This window comes from Canis lupus, chromosome 5, assembly GCF_048164855.1.
Source record: "Canis lupus baileyi chromosome 5, mCanLup2.hap1, whole genome shotgun sequence".
NCBI classification, from domain to species: Eukaryota; Metazoa; Chordata; class Mammalia; order Carnivora; family Canidae; genus Canis; species Canis lupus.
This window is the reverse complement of record NC_132842.1, coordinates 16,229,541-16,251,674: the sequence shown is the minus strand read 5'-3', so window position 1 is coordinate 16,251,674 and position 22,134 is coordinate 16,229,541. Positions and strand designations below refer to the sequence as shown.

Here is a 22,134-nt window from a genome sequence, read left to right as displayed (position 1 = left end):
TTTTTGAAAGACACTAAAATTCTGTAAAGCTGAAGAAAACACTGGGAAGTACTCAAACCCCAGTTTCGGCTTTGTATGTTTGCCTCAGTCATGGTCCAATCCAGAAAAAAGAGCTGTGCCATAATTTGAAGCAGGAAAGTTTAATATAAATATATAACGGAGGATTATCTATGAAGTGGTAAAGCCATAATCTTTACCTAGGATACCTGTGGCTGAAGGAGATGACCCTAAAGGGAAAAATTGTGGAAGAGGAGCTCCCTCCCCAGGACTAGGACTCTTAGCTCCTTAGAGGTGGTGCAATTACAACCCAGCAGAAGGATGGGTTTCCCTCGGCCACAGCTTGCCCACTGTCACCAGGCCAGCAGGAAACACCCCTCCAGGGTACAGGTGGGCAGAGAACCATGGCTGGAACTGTCAAGCTGGAAATGCTTTGCAAGGTTAGAAGTGGGTAGAGCCTGGGTGGCTGGAAACCACAGCCAGGACAGGAAAGCCAAAATAATCCCCGAAGGTGGGCAGAAAAGTGTGAAAGGGACTGACAAACAGAACACCCCTCCTTGGGGTGTTGGCTATGCAAGACTGGGAAGGTGACTTCCGGGGTACCTGAGAGATCCACCAAGAACTTTCCTTTAGAGGGGTAGCTGAAACTCAAGAGGAAGCTGTCCACCTGGGTGTCACCAGAACTCAAAGGGGGTAGGTACCATGCGATGCTTCCCACATGTGCTGCTGCCGATCCAATGGGAGGAACAGAAAGAAGTGACACACACCAAAACAAGGAACCTCTTCCTCCTGTAGTGTGCCAGTGGTGACCTCCCCTGACGATGCTCAGCATCATGCCAGCTGCACAGAATACTTGAAGGGCCCTGCTGAACTTTCACAGGGCAGGCAGGAAAATATGGATGTGGAGCAGAGAGGCAATAAAATGATACCCGGCCCAATCTTCTACACATAGATTTCAGTGTGGGCGGATATGCGTGTGTGCAGGGCAACGACATTCTCCTCTGTCAGGGAGGAGGGACGTGGTCTTTCTGCTTTTATTCTGGAGCAGCTATCTGTTGCTTAGCAGTGGGAACACAATGAAAAACATTTAATCAGTACTTCATGAAGGTAAAGATTTTACTAATATGGATTTTGAAAGAGAAAAGTATTACATCAAAGGCTTGCATTTACAATGTGTGCCTATGTTGACAGTATGCGAAGCCTGGACCCAACAGCTCAGTTAGAGGATGTTAACTAAGTGACAGTTCTCAGTTCAAAGGCGACAAACGAAGGACACTCATGTCTAGCCAAAGAGAGCTCTCTCAACTTCAACCTCCACAAAAATGCCTAGTGTCTATAAAAGATGGTAGAAATAGAGTGCTGTTTAAAACAAAACAAACACAAAAACAAAAACAAAAAACCTAAAACTGGGAAAATACAAAGTACAAAGAGCAAAACTTTCAGAGCTAAGGGAGGTGTTTATAGCCGAGAAGCTAACTGCAGAGAGACACACAGGTGTTTTAAGATATTTAAACAGGTCACTGATGCCTGCTCTTTAGGAAGTAAATATTGTACTCTACTCTGCCCTTCCCAAGGGATGTTAGATGGCAAATGCTGGCTGTCTGAAATCATAAAAAATATACTAATGAGAATACCTGAATACAGACTTAATTGCTCATTCTGCAAGCCAATCCATTAAGCCATTGCATATATAGACCACAATCTTAATTTAACTTCACTGATTCATCTGAAGTTAAAATGTACCACAGCTGGCTTCTCTGTAGCCTCACTACACTGAAAGATAAACACCTATCATTTTCCTCAAAGATAAAAACCTAAATACTTACTCCCCACTTCCAACAACTTATGGTTACGAGTATGTTCTTGAGGCTTTTTGAGCCCCAGGCAACAGAAGTGATAGAGGGTCTGTGGTAGGATTCTACACACAGATTGATTTACTTCTGTGCCTTAGCAACTTCAGGTTGTCCTGCGACTTTTTCTTTGAAGAGTAATTTTGTAAAACTAAAGTCACAGTTCTATACTAATCCTATTATCTTAATATAAAATACACGTTTTATAACAGGCCAGTGATTTGATCAAGGTTCAGTGGAGGTAGACAACATTGACCTAATCCACAAGGGAATGTAACCACATTGAATAAACAATTCACTCAAAGATATAACGTATTAATCAGAAGATTATTATGAGTTATTATCATCTGGGATTGAGATTTCATTACTCAATAAGATTACTCAAGTCACTGGACCTAGGATGTTCACTTTTTTTAAAAAGATTTCTTTATTTAGCTTAGAGAGAGAGAGAGAGAGAATATACAAGCATGGAGAGGGGCAGAGGAAGAGAATCTCAAGTAGACTCCCTGATGAGCCCAGAGCCCAACACAGGGCTCAGTCTCACCACCCTGAGATCATGACTTGAGCCAAAATCAACAGTTCACCGCTTAACCAACTGAGCCACCCAGGTAATTTAAAAAAATAGCCACCAGGTAAGGATAGTAATTTTAACTGTAGGTAAAGAAAGGTCCCCATAGTCCTTTAGTCATAGTCAAACTCTCTACAGTTTGCACCTTGCCTAAAAAAACTCATTATTAAAAATTATGTCTATTTCTTCCCTTTTCTCTCCCCTCCTTAATCTTTCCTTCCTATCACCAACTAAAAAGCTTCCTAAAATAATAGTAATAATTATTACCAGGTGCAAGTCCTAGTAATAATAATCCCACCTAATACTTACCAAGCTAAGGTAAGTGCTTTGCAAGGATACCTCACCTACTGCTCTTCATAAGCAGGTTCCATTACTACCTTCCTTTTACAGTAGGAAATACATTTAGCCCTGCAAGTGGCATACCTAGGATGTAACTTCATTTCTGCCCATGCCTCTGTAATAATCCCACCATTTAAATCTCCTACTCAAAAATCTTACCTTAAAGAAAAGAGTTGAAGCCCTACCCTAATACCCAAATTAGAGATGGATCAAATATATCAAATATAAAGTAGTGCAAGATTTCATAGAATAGTTTTGTCACATTGAAGTTAAATGCTTTTCTTAACAAAGATAGATGATAGATAGATAGATAGAGATGAGAGAGAGAAAGAAGAAAGAAAGAAAGAAAGAAAGAAAGAAAGAAAGAAAGAAAGAAAGAAGCTGATAGACTTTATAATAAAATTTTCACACATCAAAAAGAAAGAAAAACCCAAAGAAGTTTGCAGAGAAACTGCTAAAAATTATTTGCACCAAGCAAGTCATTGATATTAAGTACAAGAGATGAATAAAAGGACAGAAACATGGGGAATGGCATGTTAGCAGGCAGATGTGGCAGATGAGATGGCCCCCAGTGTTCAATCTGGCACATAATTTTAAATAATTTTGAAAAGACAAGCAAAGCATATCACTTCCTCTTATTAATTTAGGAAACAAATTTGCAAACACCCAGGGGCACCTGCTGGCACAGTCCAGAGAACATGTGACCCTTGATCTCAGGGAAATGACTTCAAGCCCCACATTGGGTGTAGAGATTACTTAAATAAGTAGATAATTTTTAAAAAAGAAATAAATTTTTAAATGCCCAGTCTTGGGCAGCCTGGGTGGCTCAGCAGTTTAGCACCACCTTCAGCCACAGGGCCTGATCTTGGAGACCCGGGATCAAGTTCCACATCAGGCTCCCTGCATGGAGCCTGCTTCTCCCTCTGCCTGTGTCTCTGCCTCTCTCTCTCTCTCTCAATGTGTGTGTGTGTGTGTGTGTCTCTCATAAATAAATAAATAAATAAATAAATAAATAAATAAATAATAAAATCTTTTTAAAATTTTTAAAACTTAAATTAAAATTTAAAAATTAAAAAAAAATAAATGCCCAGTCTTGGCAAAGGTGTGGGAAGACAAGCCCAGCAGTCATCTGTTGGGATAAACATTCATTCATTCAACCAGCATTTATTGAACACCTTAAGTTCTATGTGCCAGATGCTGGTCAAGGGGTTTGGGATATATCAGTAAACCACAAAGACAAAGATCCCTCCCTTCATGGAACTGTAGGAGGAAGACCAATGGTAAGTATTACAAGTAAACCACACAATGTGTTGGAAGGTGACAAGTACTGACAGAAAAAGACAAAGTAGGGGCACGTGGGAGGCTCAGTCAGTTGAACTTCTTCTGACTCTTGATTTTGGCTCAGAACACAATCTCAGGGTCCTAAGATTGAGCCCCATGTCGGGCTCTGTGCCCAGTGCAGAGTCTCCTTGAGATTCTCTCCCTCGACTCCCTCTGCCCCTGACCCCATGCTCTCTAAATAAATAAAATCTTTCAAAAAAGAACAAGTAGAGCAGTGTAAGATAGATCCATCTCTGGGCCACTGGCCTGTGGCAATGACAAATTAAAGAGTCTGGGTGCACCACAATGAGAAAGTGACAAATGAGCAAAGATTCGAAGGTGAAGGAGTTAGCCATGTGAGTAACTGAGAGACAAGCATTGCAGGCAGACAGATCAGACAATACAAAAACCCAAACCTCTAAGAGACAGAGCATGCCTGGAGTATCTGAGGAAGGGCAAGGAGTCCAGGGTGACTCAAGCAGAGGGAGGAAGAGGGACACATGTAAGAAATGATGTAACAGAGGAAATCAGGGGCCAGATTATGTAGGGTCTTGTAGTACAAATATTACAAAGAATTTAATTTCTCCTTTAGAGGCAAAGAGCAACTGCAGGGTTCTGCATGAAGGAGTAACATGATATTATATTTTAAAGCATCATTCCAGCTGCTAAACTGAGAAGAGACAGCAAGGGAGCAAGGACAGAGGCAGAGAAGCATGTCAGAGCATCAACGCACTGATCCAGGCACACGATGATGATGGCCTGCATCCAGCTGGCAGCCAGTGCAAGTTATAGAAGTATTCCAATTCTGGAGATGTTCTGAGGCCAGAGCTAGTTATGGATTTCTGTCTGAATGAGGGTTATGGGATAAAAAAAAGAATCAAAGACTCCCCTAAGACTAACTGAAGTTGCCATCAGCATGACAGGGAAGGTCAGTGTTCAATATGTTAAGTTCCAGATATCTATTGGGTATCTGAGCGGAGATGCAGTAGGCAGCTGGATACAGGAGTCAGGAGCTCAGCAGAGCAGTCTGCGCCAGAGGTCTATATTTACAAGCCATTGGCATATGGATTGTATCTAAAGCTCTGAGCCTGGAAGAGATCCTCAAGGTCATGAGTGTAGAAATAAAAGAGGAGCCAAGGACTGAGGCCTGGCAGGTGAAGGAGAAGAGCAACTGACCATCAGCAAGGTGATATCCAGGAAACCAAGTGTGCCAAAGAAGAACAAATAATCCACTACTTCAAATGCCATCGACAGGCCAGGTGGAAGAAGGACCGAGGTCACCCATTGGATTCAGCGACATGAGCTTATGAATTCTGGCATCATGGTAAGTGAAGAGCTGAGATGAAGAGCACTGAAAATAGAAACATGTTGGAAATAGAAAACACAGACAACTCCTACAAATACAGACACCCCTCACGATCTCACCCAAGAGAACCGATGTTTGTAAGGGAATGGGGAGTGAAGATATTTGTAAGATGAGGAAAGAGGGAAAAAAAAAAAAAAAAAAGGCCAGCATATTTGTGTGGTTATGGCACTGATCCCTACAAAGAAATTTTGACACTGCAAAGGAGGGGGGATCTGCTCTTCTGTCCTGCAGCAGATGGGGAGGAACAGGGTCTGGTGCACAAGTGGAGGGATGGCATTAGACGCAAGTGTGGCTGGTTCACCGACAGCCCTAAAGAGGAAGGCTGAATATGGGGGACATCTGGTACAGGGAACATGTGGCCGCTCCTTTAGGATGGAGGCAGCCCACAGTATTTTCGGTCACCTGCTGAGGGTGAGGGGAGGGAAGAAGTGTTTGCATCTGAAAGAAAAGACTGAAAGAGGCATCTGGGAGAATGGAAAAATGAATAAAAGCAGGGAAGTCATAAATTGGGGTACATTACTGACAATACGACAATTGAAAGCTGGCATTCCCTTTGATCCAGTGATTTCCTCATTTAGGCACTCATTCATTACATTTCCAGAAAGCCCAGAGGGCCACCTACACCACCAATCCACCACTGCTATCAGTGTGCCATTTAGGAAGAGAAACCAGAACAGGAAACAATTACTTTCCTTTTTTGCCATATACATTTCTGCACTGCTTGAGATTTTACAAAATTGATATTACTTTTATAATTTTAATAATTTTGCTGCTGGGTAATAATCTGACATAAACCTTTCTGCAGCCCTATCGCTCACAACTTCCCCCAAAATTCCATTCCAGCCACAGATGTTGGCTTCTTGCTATTCCCTGAAAGCATAACTCTAGCCATGCAATCTTATCCCAATGCACTAAATAGTTAACTTTCTGGTGACAGCTACTGCTGTCTTCTTCCCCTCCTTCAGGACCCTGGAGAATATCTGAAAGACAAAACAATCATGCTAACATACTTCCTTCAAGTTTCACGAGCAGGTTTAACATAACACACTTGACAATATTTCAAGGAGTGTGGAAGGAGGCAAAGTCTGAGACCCTGTGCATTTCAAAATGCCACCTGCTCCCTTTCCCACCTCACTCTGCAAAGATGGGGTGCTGGCCGTGTGCCAGGCACTGTTCAGGACTGGGGCTGCAAAGTTGCGGGCAAGGGGAAAGGCAAACAGATTCATCCCCCGGGTGTAGTGCAGGAAGCTGTAGGGAAAGCAAAACCAGAGTTGTAACTGTGAAAGGCGCATTAGTAAGGGAGCGCATGGCCAATGCGAACATCAGGGGAAGCTTCTTCCCCAGTGGAGGGACCACAGTGCTGACTTCAGGGAAGCACAGACCTTAACTGGAGGAACAGGAAAAGAACCGCACTTACAAAGGCCCTGGGGTAGGACACCAAAAGACAGAACTACAAATCCCGATTCTACCACTGGGAATTAACATCTCTGTGCTGCTATCTTTAATCTGTAAAGTTGACACAGCAGGACTGACCTCAAGGACTGTCATGAGGATTTAAATGAACTCTCAGAAAAGCTTAGAATGCCCCCCATGTGGCAATACCACCTATGTACGCATTTTTAAAATAAAAATGAGTTCCTGGGGCACCTGTGTGGCTCAGTCAGTTAAGCGTGCAACTCCTGATCTGGGCCCAGGTCATGATTCCAGGGTAAAGGGTCCTGGGATCCAGCCCAGAGTCAGGCTCTGCACTGCGGGGAGTCTGCTTGAGGATCTCTCCCACTGCCCCTCCCCCCTGCTCGCGCTCCTGCACTCAGTCTCTAATATGTAAATTATTAATTAAAAACAAATTCCAGATTGAATGCCAAAATACATGAGAACGCCCAACCATCAAGGAGACAGATAAAAAAATTTAAGTTTCTCATGCTGAACTACATTAAAGGGGAGAAAGGCTTTCCACAATAGGTAAATACATGCACAGTGAAGGATCCCAAGTTTTGGGGGTAAAGAGCAAATTAGACAGAAATGAAAATAAGTGATCACGTGCCCTTGACCCGAGTCGGTCTAGACGTCTCCAGAGTAAAGCGTAGTGGGGTAGAAAAGAAACAGGACAAAATGCTCTCTGTTCTCAGACAGCTGAAGTTCAAGGCATCATCTCATGTTCAAAATAGACATACCTGACAAACACTTGTAAGAAACATCGATTGCTACAATTATGAGGATACCATTATCACATATTAATTGACAAACTTGTGACAATAGTGGCTTATGTAAACTGTGTGCCAGCACATGGTACTATTTCCAAATCCAGACTGAAGGTCCAGGAAACCAATCATTCGTCATTAACACCAAACATGTTGAGATAGTTGCACACTGACCTTGCCAAACGCTACAAGTAGTAACAGAAAAATAATATTAGTCCCTATCCTGAGATGACAACAGGTGCTTCTCACTTCCCTCCAGACTACCAGCATTAGACATAGTAAAGAAACACAGTGGATGATGATCAACTATACCTAACTGGCCATTGCCTTATGAAAACAGAATTACTCAAGACAGATCTGACAATAAACACCTACTCGAATTGTTCAATCATTCTGGATCTCTGGCCCCTTAACTCTGGAAGTGACATTTAAAAATGCTTCACTAGGTACAGGATCCATTTTGTCATCATAAATACTGTTACCTTCATTCTTCTGGCAGAACTAAACCTTGGGGAACCCTGGCTACATCCAGAGATCATGGCAAACCAGCCAGCAGTCTAATTCATCTCAAGAGTTTGGTTGGTTGTTCTCTTCTTTTTTTAAGATTTACTTATTTATTTTTAGAGGGAGGGAGAGGAAGAGAGAGAGAATCTCAGGCAGACCCCCCATTGGGTGCAGAGCCCAATCTCATGACCCTGAGATCATGACCTGAGCTGAAATCAAGAGCCAGATGCTTAACTGAGCCACCCAGCCACCTTGTGGTTGGGTTTTTAAACCTTTTCACATCAGGTCTCCCAGCAAATTTTAAAGGGTTGTTGATATAATTAACAGATTCATAAGAAAAATGTCAAGAACTCTTGCTTCATTCCTATTTGCAGTTTAAGTGATCAAAAATTGACAGAATTTTATTTTCCATTTCAAAGTTACACAGTTATATAGGAAAACAAAAGATTCTGGGATGTGAAATTTACCAAGGAGCTTCTTCACACAAAAATAACAAAATTCTCAGAAAGCAAACTGCAGGAGTCAGAAACTCACACCAGAAAGTCCCAAAAAGGCTCACCATCTGGTATGGACCCACCCACCTCACAAGATTCATCTTAAGTATAAAAATTATTTTCTGAATCTTTAAGATGGATAGAAGAGGGGACTAGGAAGTACTAGGTGAAAAAGAAGCCAGGAAACATCTTTATTTCCCACACAGATGAGAATAAGGACATAATGCTTTGGCAAAGAAGAAAATTAGCAGACTTGTCACATTTGTCAAACAATAGAGAACTATCTTTTCATCAAGAAAACCATCAAGTACAGACACACCATCTGGACTACATCAAAACCAATCCAAGGGCCAAGCAAAAAATAAAAGCCTCCAACATACCCAAGTGCTTGTGGTTCAGGAAACCTGAAGAGAACGAGGCAGACAAAGGATATGAACTATGATTCTGCTCACTTGTACTGGATTGAAGGGGATTCGTATCTGCTTACATAGACCTGAAGCTAAATGAAAATAATAATGCTTAACACAGCTTAGAGTTACTGGAGGGCCTTATCCATGTAATGAGTAGATAAGCAGTCACTGCTACTCTGGACCATTCACTTCAAGTTAGCAAGGACCATAGTCTGCCTAGAGACATGGCTGCGGTTCACTTGAGACAATAGGATCCCAAGGAAGAGAAGATGGGAATGAGGGGTGTGGCGGGGGGGGGCGGGGTGGGGAGGAAGAATATGTAGCAGAAGAGGAATGAATCTGCAAAATAAAGGATCCATAGGACACTACGACTGTTCACATATTTGGAAAACCACATCCCCATGCACCTGAATAACAAAACCATGTGTGGAAGGAAGATAGGCAACTTCATGGTTCCATGTTTAGGTTGAGCTGATGACAGAACATTAGATGAGGCAGATATATACATGACTCACTAATTACTACTCCACTGAGGGAGAGAAGAATATCTCATTTTAAGCAAACTACTGAATTATAAACATATATTAGGTATCCACCAAACATGAAGACATTAACTAGTAAGAACTAATATGAAGTATTCCAAGCAAAGAATCTGGCCCATATTTTAGGCAGTGATACTCCCAACCAAACCCAGCACCAGCATCAGCAATACTATATCCAAACACAAGGAACAAAGTATAGATGTGTGTGTGTGTGCAGGATGCAAGAGATTCTAATTCAGAGTAAAAATTTGCTAAGCAGAGGTAAATTTTCACTAAGGAAAATTAAAAGGCTATAATTAAAAAAAAAAAAAAAGAAAACTTTTACCAAGGTATTGTTTTAAATACCCAGCATGATCCGTGACTCCTGACCCAAAAAATGTTTTAACCAAAACTAACAGAGAATTTCACACATTCCCTCCCTCTACCTCCATAGCACGTTTATAGAAATAGTTATGCCACAATCAAAATAAGAGATATCAAGATACATTGTAGCTATTCTGAAAATTCAAAGAAAAAGATGATAAAGTATGGATCATAGATCCATCTATATAAAGAAATCTTTGTTGAGGGCAATTTATTTTCTATTGCTTTTTCATTGTATTTGAGCAAATATAAACTACTACTATTAAACCAAAGAAAATGACTTTAATACTGAAACGTGACATTAACTCTCACAACAGGAACATCTCTAAATGTACAATCATACAAAAATACAGAAGTGTGAACTGAAGAAATTTTTCCAGTTTCAGAAAACGGCTTCTGTAAAAATAGAATATTCTGTACAAGACAGTAGGAGTTCCTAAGAGAATAAGTAGCTCAGAATTTGATGAAAGTGTTCCCGCAGTGAACAATTCACTCTTCTTGCAGATTCCAGATGCTCAGCATTCCTGACATCAGAATGGAAAAATTTACTGTTAGTCTAGAGAAATTTAATATCACCATTCTTGTCATATCCCTCATAGCTTCATTATTAGAACAAGTCTGGGGAAGCTATAAACCTATGTTAAATGATAAAAAAGATGTTCTCTGTGTTCAATCATACTCAATCGAATAAGTAACTGAAATACTTAGAAATCCTATAGAAAAAGACTTGAGGAAAATAAAAACATATTTATTTGGTATTTTTCTTGGTTTTGATATTTGCGTTCTGTACAGGATAGCCAGGCACAGGACGAAAACATTTAACTATAACCAAGGGCTAATAAACACTAAAGGACATATATCGACGCCCAGAGCAACACTATAAAATTTTATTATATTAATAAAATGGGATACACCCAGCTTTAAATTTTCCACTTTGTCAAAGGTAAAGTAATCAGCACTATTCAGTGCCATTCATAACAGGCTTCAATTTTTCTCATTTTAAGTATGTTTTATTTCCAAGAGGACCTATACTAAAATACTTTAATATAACCCCAACAGAAGCATTCTTTCTTATATTCTCCACCAATCACAAATAGCTTATTAAAGCATTTGGCAAGCTCTGCTACATATATGCAAAACAATTTAAATAATTTTAATATTGCAGTCTGTTAATTACATTTTACACAATGACCTCCTAAAGCCTATAATATCAAGGGAAGGTAACAGAGGGTGTGTGTGCACACCTGTACTTAAGTCCCATTTCTAAAAGCCACCTCTAAGCTTTAAACAGATTTCATTGGTAATTAGCTCTGTGTTGGCAGTCTGTGGTCCACATAGGGCAGCCTCCGCTAACCAAGGGAGCAGCACAGTACAGATGACCACGAAATATGGTTTGAACTACACAGGCCCATTTATTCATGATTTTTTTTTTTACAGCATGCTACTGTAAATATATTTTCTCTTATGGTTTTCTCAATAATATTTTCTTTTCCCTAGCCCACTCTATTCTAAGAATATAGTATAGAACACATGCAACATAGAAAACACATTCATCAACCTGTTTATGTTATCGGTAAGGCTTCTGGTCAACAGCAGGCTATTAGTAAAGTTTCTAGAGAGTCCAAAATTACACATATATTTTGAACTATGTCAGGGAAGGGAGTTGGAGAGAGGCTGATGCCCTGACCTCCACAGTGTTCAAGGGTCAACTGTACTTTGACTCTTAAAAGTACTCATTCACAAGATAAAGCCACAGCAAAATGAAAATTACTTCGAAATGCTTATGAATTAGGGCCTATAACTGTCTTTTGGAAAAATGAATTACACATACGCTACATGTAACCAGTTACCAGGCCTCCTAGCCTGAAACACTTGGCTATGGACGGTAAAGTACTGTATTTGTTTTATAGTAGTTAATTGCATGGTAGGATTTATTTTCATTTATTTCAGTAATCATAATACAGTTAAAATTGAACCTACCTTGTAGTGAGGTCAAGCCAAATAGAGTTTATCTGGACTTTAGCTTTCCCTGCAGAACAGCAACCTAAATCTTACCTCTCATCCTCCTATATTCAGTGTATTAACGGTATGTAATGGACAGACTGACAGGTGCTAACCTTAATCAGGAAGAAAATTGCAAGAGACACCAAGTAAAAACAAGGGAGCCTCCCGGTTGTACAACTGGCACTGGAGAAAGGGAAATGGGCATTTCTCTTAGGATGATAAGAGTCCACAGAGATAAAGCATGAGTTCTTAACACCTAACCAGTGCCTCTGTGTTTTGTTAGGAGATGAACGCATAAAAAGTGCCTCGCCCATGGAGGACCCTAGCTGTTACGGAATGGCTGCCATTATCTTTATCACTTCCTCCCAGAGGCTCATTAGTTGAATCAGTAAGCAATCAAGGGAAGGAAAAGCTCCTAGAAGCGTCCAGAATTATTTATAATGGCTTTCTTTTCAGATATTCTCCTGAAATGGCCCTCATGATATTCCCCAAGAACAATCTGTTACAGAAAAATACAATAGCTGTGCTCCTAAGAAACTTCACATTACCAAATTGTGTAAAAAAACCTTCACTAGTGGGGAAAAGACGTGGTAGGTTCGTGAGTTCCCGATTAATAACTATGGTACACCCATACATGGATTTTAATAAGTGGAATAGCCTAAGTTGTAACTATATTTTATTTTTAAGCAAAAAGTAGTAAATTGGTGGTTTGCAACTGTTGACCATGAACCTAAATGCCTCACCTTTAAAACCACATGAGTCTTCTGTAAACAGCTTGAAATTTTGTTTCTAACAGAAATCATAACCATCAGGAAGTAAAACCCCTCAAAAGACTGGCCCAGCTAGGTCTGCTGAAACAGAATATCTGGAAAGAGATCTAGTACACATAAAGAATTGAGTAGAAGATAAAGGTACCAATGCAAATCATTCGAGCAGTGAGAAATTTTTCTACCAAAAGTGTTGAATCCTTACATTGCCATTCAGGAAAAAATGAAATCAAACCAATTAGGATCCCTACATAACGAAGCCAATTGCTAATCATCTCTTTACATGCAAATTGCATTATTAAAATTCAATTACAAAAATTCTTGCACAATATCTACAGGGGTGATTTTTCCACAATCCTCACTTGACAAGCAGCAGCAAAGCAAAATATAGAGGCCTTAGGTACTCTGTGCCATATCTTATCAACACATGTCTACTTGAGCTTCCTAAACAGTACTTAAAAACGTAGCAGGTTCAAGTGCACTACAGCGGAAAGAGAAGTTTAATATTTAATGTGAGTTCTGGCAAATAAAACATATTTTTAAATTTTATCAATTTCATTGGCCCTATACAAGAGCTATTTAATTACATCTTAATGGCAGAAAACCATCTCAATTTGATCTCCATCTTTACTGTAACCACTTACCATGTATCCCTCAACTTCTAAATGAAAAAAAGTCATGTCTTCTGAATGACAGATTCTGAAAGCAAATATAAACACATTAAATACAATTTATATTACCAAAGAGAAAAAAGTTTTTTCAGGTAAGTTAGGAATGTACTTCTATCAAAAACTGAAGGGAGGTCACATGATGAAGTGTTCAGTAGAGTTTCAAAAGAGACCAGGATGGGGGAAAGTTCATTTCCATGGAACTCATTAGCTAACTGTAATTCACGTTCCTAAGGAAAATTATTCCTTTAGAAGAAATTTCCAAGTTTCTGCCATGTAAAATAATATTATGTCCAAATCCTATTCATCCCTAAATTCCAGATCAAGTGCCCCTTGTTTCACCTACCCCAAAAGCTGGCACTGATCTCTTCCGACTCGGAACTTCATCTCACTTCATCCATCTCACCTCTCCTAGGATACTGAGTGCAGTCAGCCTTGCTCCTGAGACACCTATAGTCTCCAAAAATTTCACTGATTCTAAAATGCATTGTTATACATTTTAATTTAAAGTGCATGCTTCTACCTGTTTACATGTTTTGAGAGAATTGGCATTTTTAGCGCTTTTATAAAAAGGCCTATTTTCTTTCAAAACATAGTTTGCATCCAAAAGTTTTAAAAAGACAGCCTATATATATACACACAAGCATATACAGAAAACTGGGCTATAAAAATAGCCTTTCGATGTAACTACTCTTATTTCATAAGACCACCAAGAAATATTCCCTTTAATTTAAATGCCATTTAATGTAGCATGTTCTCCTGACCAAGAAATTGCTGGGAGAGCAAGGAGGGACATTTTCCAAATTGCTAACTGGGCTCCAAGCCTCACAGGAAACAGTGCAAGAGAACAGATTAATTCTTATTTTATTTTTATTTATTTATTTGAGAACAGATTCTTGTTTCTTAAGGTACAGACTGCTGAGCAGAGAGTCCAGTGGTTCTCATGTGGCCCATGGGCAGTTTCCACTGGCAACTTAGCACTACTGAAGGAAAAAAAAAAAATCAATTAAGATTTTATTCACCTGGGTTTAAATTTGCAACAGGATTACGATTTTTGCCTGTTTTCAGAAGGCTGTGCCAGTGCTGCAGAAGCTAAGCTTGTCAGAGCTTTTCTATTAACCTTCACAGCATTCACTTATCACCATCATGTTTGGAAATTGTATACTACACAACTATATCAAGTCATATACTCAATTAACTAAGATAGATGAAAGACTTAAAATTAGTTTATAGAAGCCCAGTCATTGAATATAGTAATACAGAGGTACCTGGGTGGCTGAGTCAATTAAGCATCTGACTCTTGATCTTGGCTCAGGTCATGGTCTCTGGGTCATGAGATTGAGCCCCACATTGGGCTCTGTGCTCAGTGTGGAGTCTGCTTGAGATTCTCCTTCTTCTGCCCCCCCCACTTGCTCCCTCCCTCCCTCCCTCTCTCTAAAACAAATGTTGGAGAAAAAAAAAATACTAATACATAGAGGTTCCAATCTTGTGAATATTTAGGATCTAATTCCCAAACAATCCAAGATTACAGGAATATAGACATTATGATATTCACCAACAAGCCCTCATTTAAACATTCCTTCCCATCTAACACATGCTCTCTACACTAGGTCATTGGTTTTTATCTTGGATGCCATAAACATGACTGCAAAACTACAGGACTTCACAGGGCTGACAAAAGTACTGATAAAATGATGCTGATCATAAACAAGTCTCTGAAAGAGGTCTGCTAGTCAACAACTGAGAAAAATGTAATATACCTGACAATATTTTTCACTTCAAAAGGGAACATCTGAACACTGAACTTTAAAAATGAACAAAGGCCAAATACTCCTGGAGAAACTAAAGACTTCAAATATTTTTGTTAAAATGCCCTTTTAACTGGAAAACTCAAGGGCTATTATAAAATGTTGCCAACAAGGAAAAATTCAGCAGGATGCATTACATCCATGCTAAGAATTAGCAGTTAAAACTAACCTACAATGTTCTTAATTACATTTCAAATGTGGTCACAATTGTTTTTTGGGTTTTTTTTTTTAAGATTTTATTTATTCATGAGAGACACAGAGAGAGACAGAGACAGAGACACAGGGAGAGGGAGAAGCAGGCCTCATCCAGGGAGCCCAATGTGGGGACTCCAGTTCCCCTCCCTTTGCTTCTCCCCTGTACCCCACCTCAAATAAACAAAATCTCTAAAAAAAAAAAAATGTTTCTCCAATCAGGCCAATGAGGCTGCCACACAGGCCCTCTCCATCCCACAAACGGAGATGAGGTTATCTGCATGGTAAGAGCCCCTATCCCTCCCCCTAAGGGAAAACTGTCTTGCCTAGAACCACTCTTTTCCCTTGCTGATAACTTTCTTGCCCCACTTAAAAAAAAAAAAAACAAAAAAAACAAAAAAAAACAACTCCCATTTTGTAGAACTCAGAGCTCCCCTCTTCTTGCTAGGAGGGATACTGCCCAATACTCGAATCATTTAATCAAGCCAATTAGATCCTCAAATTTACCTGAATATTGTTTTTTTTTTTAACAGAGGGAAGTTACTCTAAGAAGGTGAAATTAAACAGACCTGAATTAAAGGGGTATGGAGGGGACAATCAAGTGAGAGAGGAGCGCATTCTAGCAGAAGGTCCATCATGAGCTGAGGTTCTCAGGAAGAGCCCAGGGTACTGAAAGGACAGTGTGGCTGGAACATAGTGAGCCACAGAGAAATTGTGATAAAATTTGAAAGGAAATGTAGGCAGGAGTTAGATCATACAGCACCTTGTAAGCCATTTTATTGTCTGTATTTTTACATTTTATTGTCTGTATTTTTCCATTTTATTGTCTAAAAGGCACTTGCAAAAACAATTGGGAAATGGTTAGGGCATAATATTTCAGACTCACACTATTCTTCCTTATTACAAATAATAGGGAGCAAATTCATCTCTCATTACATTTTGCTTTTGCTCAAGAGTGAGGACTTTCTTTTCCTATAATTACTGGGACTTCCTTATGCGTTTTGATCACCTTTAATTATCAACTCATGACTCATAAAGCATTCAAGCTGTCAAAACAACAACAAAAGAAACCTATTGCAAATGCAATAATTTTTTCAACTCCCAGACTGATAGGTCTTAAATAGTAATGTCAAAAGTGTTCCTTAATAATGAACCATATTATAACTAATCTACTTAATAAGAACACAAAAGTAATGCTTCCATTCAGACAATATTTAAATACGGAAGGGCATAAGAAACTGGTGTATGAAGACAAGGTATACACATAGTAGAATATTATTCAACCATGAAAAAGAATGAGATTCTGATACATGTTACAACATGGATGAACTTGAAAGCATTACATGAAACGGTACAGTTACAAAAGGGGAAATACTGTATAGTTCCACTTACTTGAACTATGTAAAACAGTTAAAATCTAGAGACAAAGAGTAGAAGGGTGGTTGTTGGGAGCTGGGGGTGGGCAACAAGTGAAGTTAGTACTTAACAGCCACAGAGTTTCTGTGTAGAGTGATGAGAAGGTTTTGGAAATAGAGAGTGATGTTTACACGACATTCTGAATATACCTAATGCCACTAAATTGTACATTAACATGGTAAAAATGGCAAATTTTATATATGTATCTTACATTAAAGAATAACCTGAAAGTCTTCTACATGTACATTATGAAACCTTGTACTCCTTACAGCTAAAATAGAAATCACACTATTACCAGTAAGATTATAAAATGTGTCTCAAAATGAAAAACAAATACTACATAATGAATGAAAATTATTTTTAAAAAGAAAACTATTGGCAGAATTCCTGTATAAAATGACTGTTGCACAAAATTCTGTACAATGCCATGAGACACAACATTTTCAGCAACTTGTTTACATGGCATTTGTGTAAAGACTAAGATATAATCACAATAAGATGATATATAAAATCTAACAGACCACAATAAAACAAATAGAGAATTTGCTTCTGTATCCCCCTCTAGATCTGGTCTAGTCTGATTCACCTGCTTCTTTTGTCTATAAACTTTTCACTGTCTCCAATTAACACTATTTATTGAAGGTGACTCTGTACTGCAGGAAAGTCTACTGCTATTACCTACTGTAATAAATAAAGCCATTCATTTGAAAAACTCAAAAAAAAAATGACTGTTGGCCGTTTTGTAATATCAAGAGCATGCAATGTAGAAAAGTAACTGCTAACATGTAATATGCTAGCATATATTTACCTTACAAAAAAACTACTAATAGAACAGAAGTGAAAACCCACCTGTGAGAGCTACTGTGAGAAACACCACTTAGTGATTTTCCTGTTTAAGAATGAAAAACACATATTACATGAAGAAGACTTTTTGCTTCATTCATAAGTACCTGATGAGCAGTAACAAGGACAAGAACAAGTGTCCTGATTCAATTTAAGGAATGAAGCAACATGTACTAATAAACAACAAAAAATAAGTTGTATCCAAATGTTAATTCACACACTGCTTTCTGTTCACACAGAACAGCTCGCAGTCAGCCACACACTTAATGAGTTTGATTTGCTCTGGAAGAGAACTGTAAAAATAAAAACATGATCAATTCAAAACTGTAGCGTATACCTCATTTTGGGAACATTTTGAAGAAAAAACAGCAGCAAGTTGAAGACTCTGATTTTCCACAATGAAATATACACATTATCAAAAAGGAAAAATAATTCATCTTTTAAATGAAAGATGAGAATGAAACATTTGTGGGACACTGGCAAGGCCAATAAAGTCCATTCTGGCTATTTCAAAGGGCTTGTGCTAGTGGAATATTGCAGTGATATAGTCAAACCTTTCCTCATTCGAATTGATTGCTTAAGGATCAAACTTCAACTTCTGATGTTGGAAATAAGGTTAACCAGATTTAAGATGAGCCTATGGTGTAAACAATGTTGGCCAAATATTTTTTTTTTAGAGATTTTATTTATTTATTCATGAGAGACACAGAAAGAGAGAGAGAGGCAGAGACACAGGCAGAAGGAGAAGCAGGCTCCACGCGGGGAGCCCGACATGTGACCCCATCCTCGGTCTCCAGGATCACACCCTGGGCTGAAGGCGGCGCTAAACTGCTGAGCCACCCGGGCGTCCCCTGTCCAAACATTTTTAAAAGAATTAAAGAGAACTTATTTTAAAAAAATAAAAAGGTATGTAAGTATTGAAGTCTTAAAAACAACCAAAGAAAAAACATGGTTTGAAAGATTACTTCAAAACAGAGTTGGGGGGTGTGGGGCAAGATGGCAGAAGAGTAGGGTCCCCAAGTCACCTGTCCCCACCAAATTACCTAGATAACTTTCAAATCATCCTGAAAACATACGAATTTCGCCTGAGATTTAAAGAGAGAACAGCTGGAATGCTACAGTGGGAAGAGTTCACGCTTCTATCAAGGTAGGAAGACCAAAAAAATAAAGAAATAAAAAAGCATCCAAGGGGGAGAGGCCCCCGCGAGGAGCGGGCTAAGGCCGCGGCGAGCGCCCCCAGGACAGGAGAGCCCCGTCCCGGAGAAGTGGCAGCTTCACCGATCTTCCCGGAGGCAAAGGCGCTCGCAGGAAGCTCGGGCAGGATCCCAGGAGGGACAGTGGAGACCCAGGTTCCTGGGGTCACTAACAGAGGAGGTGCGCCCCGGGGGACAGTGCGCCACACACCACAGGCCGAGCTCCCTAACGCGCCGGCGGGGCCCCGGGAGCAGCTCGGGGGCGGCTCAGGCGGTGGCCACTGCACCGCCCGGGAGCGCGATTCGAGCGGCGAAGGCCCCGGAGCCCAGGGTGCAGGGGACACAGCCCAAGATCCAGCGCTCCCCCCGGGACAGGCAGTGCCGGGAGAACACAGGGCAGCAAGGACGCTCCTGCCGCCAGGGGGCCGGAGCTGTGCAGATCGGGGCCCCCGCCCCTGGAGCATCCAGGCCCCTGCGGACTGGGAGCTGTGGTAGTTACTGCAGGGGCTGACTCCAGGGCTGGAAAGCTGGCCACCACCAGTCTTGTTGTTCCTCCCTGTGTCACCTTGTGCCTGGGACTGAGCAGGGCCGCCAGCGAACAGGGGCCTCACAGGATAAACAGCTGCCACCGAAGCTGCACCTGGCAGGGGGCAGTGCAGGTCAACCAGGTACATACACCTGAGAATCCACAGCAGGCCCCTCCCCCAGAGGACCCGCTGGAAGGACAGGGAAGAGCAAGTTCTTGACCAAGCAGAGCTGTAAAGCTCCAGGGGAAGTCGAGGGACTTCTAGTATATAGAATCAGAGGATACCCCTCCTTGTTTTTTGTTTTTGTTTTTTGTTCTTCCCCCCTCCTTTTTTTTTCATTCCTTTTTCCAGTACAACTTGATTTTAGACACTCTGCACTGAGCAAAATGACTAGAAAGAAGAACTCACCACAAAAGAATCAGAAAGAGTCCTCTCTCCCACAGAGTTATAGAATTTGGATTACAATTCAATATCAGAAAGCCAATTCAGAAGCACAATTAGAAAGCTACTGGTGGCTCTGGAAAAAAGCATAAAGGATTTAACAGACTTCATGACTGGAGAATTTAGATCTACTCAGGACGAATTTAAAAATCAATTAAATGAGATGCCATCCAAACTGGAGGTCCTAACGACAAGAGTTAATGAGGTAGACGAATGCGTGAGTAACATAGAAGACAAGCTGATGGCAAGGCAGGAAGCGAGGAAAAAAGAGAAAAACAAAAGATTATGAGGAAAGGTTAAGGGAAATAAATGACAGCCTCAGAAGGAAAAATCTACGTTTAATTGGGGTTCCAGAGGGCGCTGAAAGGGACAGAGGGACCAGAAAGTGTATTTGAACAAATTATACCTGAGAACCCCGCTCACGTGGGGACAGAAACAGGTATTCATATACAGGAGAGAGAGATCCTCCCCTGAAATCCATGAAAACCGTTCAACACCTCAACATTTAACAGTGAAACTTACAAATTCCTAAGAAACAAAAGATCCTTAAAGCAGCAAGAGACAAGAGATCCCTAACTCATATGAATAGAAATACTAGGTTAACAGCAGACCTCTCCACAGAGACCTGGTAGGCCAGGAAGGGCTGGCAGGATATAGTCAGGGTTCTAAATGAGAAGAACCTGCAGCCAAGACTACTCTATCCAGCAGGGCTCTCATTCAGAATAGAAGGAAAGATAAAGAGTTTCCAAGATAGGCAGAAACTGAAAGAATATGTGACCACCAAACCAGCTCTGCAAGAAATATTAAGGGGGACTCGATAAAAGAAAGAGGAAGCACAAAGAAACAATGCATAAATACAGGGACTGAATAGGTATTATGATGACACTAAATTCATATCTTTCAGTAGTAGCTTTGAACGTGAATGGGCTTAATGATCCCATCAAAAGGCACAGGGTTTCAGACTGGATAAAAAAGCAAGACCCATCTATTTGAGCCTCATTTTAGACCTAAGGACACCTACAGCCTGAAAATAAAAGGTTGCAGAACCATTTACCATTCAAATGGTCCTCAAAAGAAAGCAGGGTTAGCAATCCTTATATCAGATTATTAAAGTTTATCCCAAAGACTGTAGTAAGAGAAGGAGAGGGATGCTATATCATACTTAAAGAATCTATCCAACAAGAGGACCTAACAATAATGAATATTTATGCCCCTAATGTGAACTGCCAAGTATATCAATCAATTAATAACCAAAGTTAAGACATACTTAGATAATAATACACTTATACTGGGAGACTTCAACACGGTGCTTTCTGTAAATGACAGATTTTCTAAACACAACATTTCCAAAGAAACAAGAGCTTTAAATGATACCCTGGACCAGGTGGATTTCACAGATATTTACAGAACTTTACAAATGTAACTGAATACACATACTCAATACTCAATACACATACTCAAGTGCACATGGAACTTTCTCCAGAATAGACCACTGGGTCACAAATCAGGACTTAACCAATATCAAAAGACTGGGATTGTCCCTTGCATATTTTCAGACCATAATGCTTTGAAACTTGAACTCAATCACAAGAAGAAATTTGGAAGAAATTCAAACAGGTGGAGGTTAAAGAGCATCCTACTAAAAGATGAAAGGGTTAACCAGGAAATTAGAGAAGAATTAAAAAGATTCATGGAAACTAATGAGAAGGAAGACACAACCGTTCAAAATCTTTGGGATGCAGCAAAAGCAGTCCTGAGAGGGAAATACATTGCAATACAAGCATCCCTCAAAAAACTGGAAAAAAATCAAATACAAAAGCTAACCTCACACCTAAAGGAGCTAGAGAAAAAACAGCAAACAAAACCTACACCCAGATTGAAGAGAATTAATAAAGATTTGAGCAGAACTCAATGAAATAGAGACCAGAAGAACTGTGGAACAGATCAACAAAACCAGGAGTTGGTTCTTTGAAAGAATTAATAAGATAGATAAACCATTATTAAAAACAAAAGTGAAAAGACTCAAATTAATAAAATCACGAATGAAAAAGGAAAGATCACCACCAATACCAAGGAAATACAAATGATTTTAAAAACATATCATGAACAGCTATACGCCAATAAATTAGGCAATCTAGACGAAATGGACGCATTTCTGGAAAACCAAAAACTACAAAAACTGGAACAGGAAGAAATAGAAAACCTAAACAAGCCGAAAACCAGGCAGGAAATTGAAGCAATCATCAAAAACCTCCCAAGACACAAAAGTCCAGGGCCAGATGGCTTCCCAGGGGAATTCTATCCAATGTTTAAAGAAGAAA

The 22,134-nt window shown here is 40.0% G+C and overlaps 1 protein-coding gene across 7 annotated transcripts in view; it reads right to left on the bottom strand.

Moving 5' to 3' along the window:
* The window catches only part of MPP7 (MAGUK p55 scaffold protein 7), a 307,798-nt gene that overhangs the window by 183,094 nt on the left and 102,570 nt on the right, over nt 1-22,134 (bottom strand). Inside the window, exon 2 of one of the 7 annotated variants that reach the window (XM_072825573.1) lies at nt 17,659-17,698. The exons of the other annotated variants lie outside the window; for them this stretch is intronic. The gene's annotated coding sequence lies outside the window, so the exon portion shown is untranslated. The remainder of the gene's footprint in view (nt 1-17,658; nt 17,699-22,134) is intronic. 7 annotated transcript variants of the gene reach the window in all.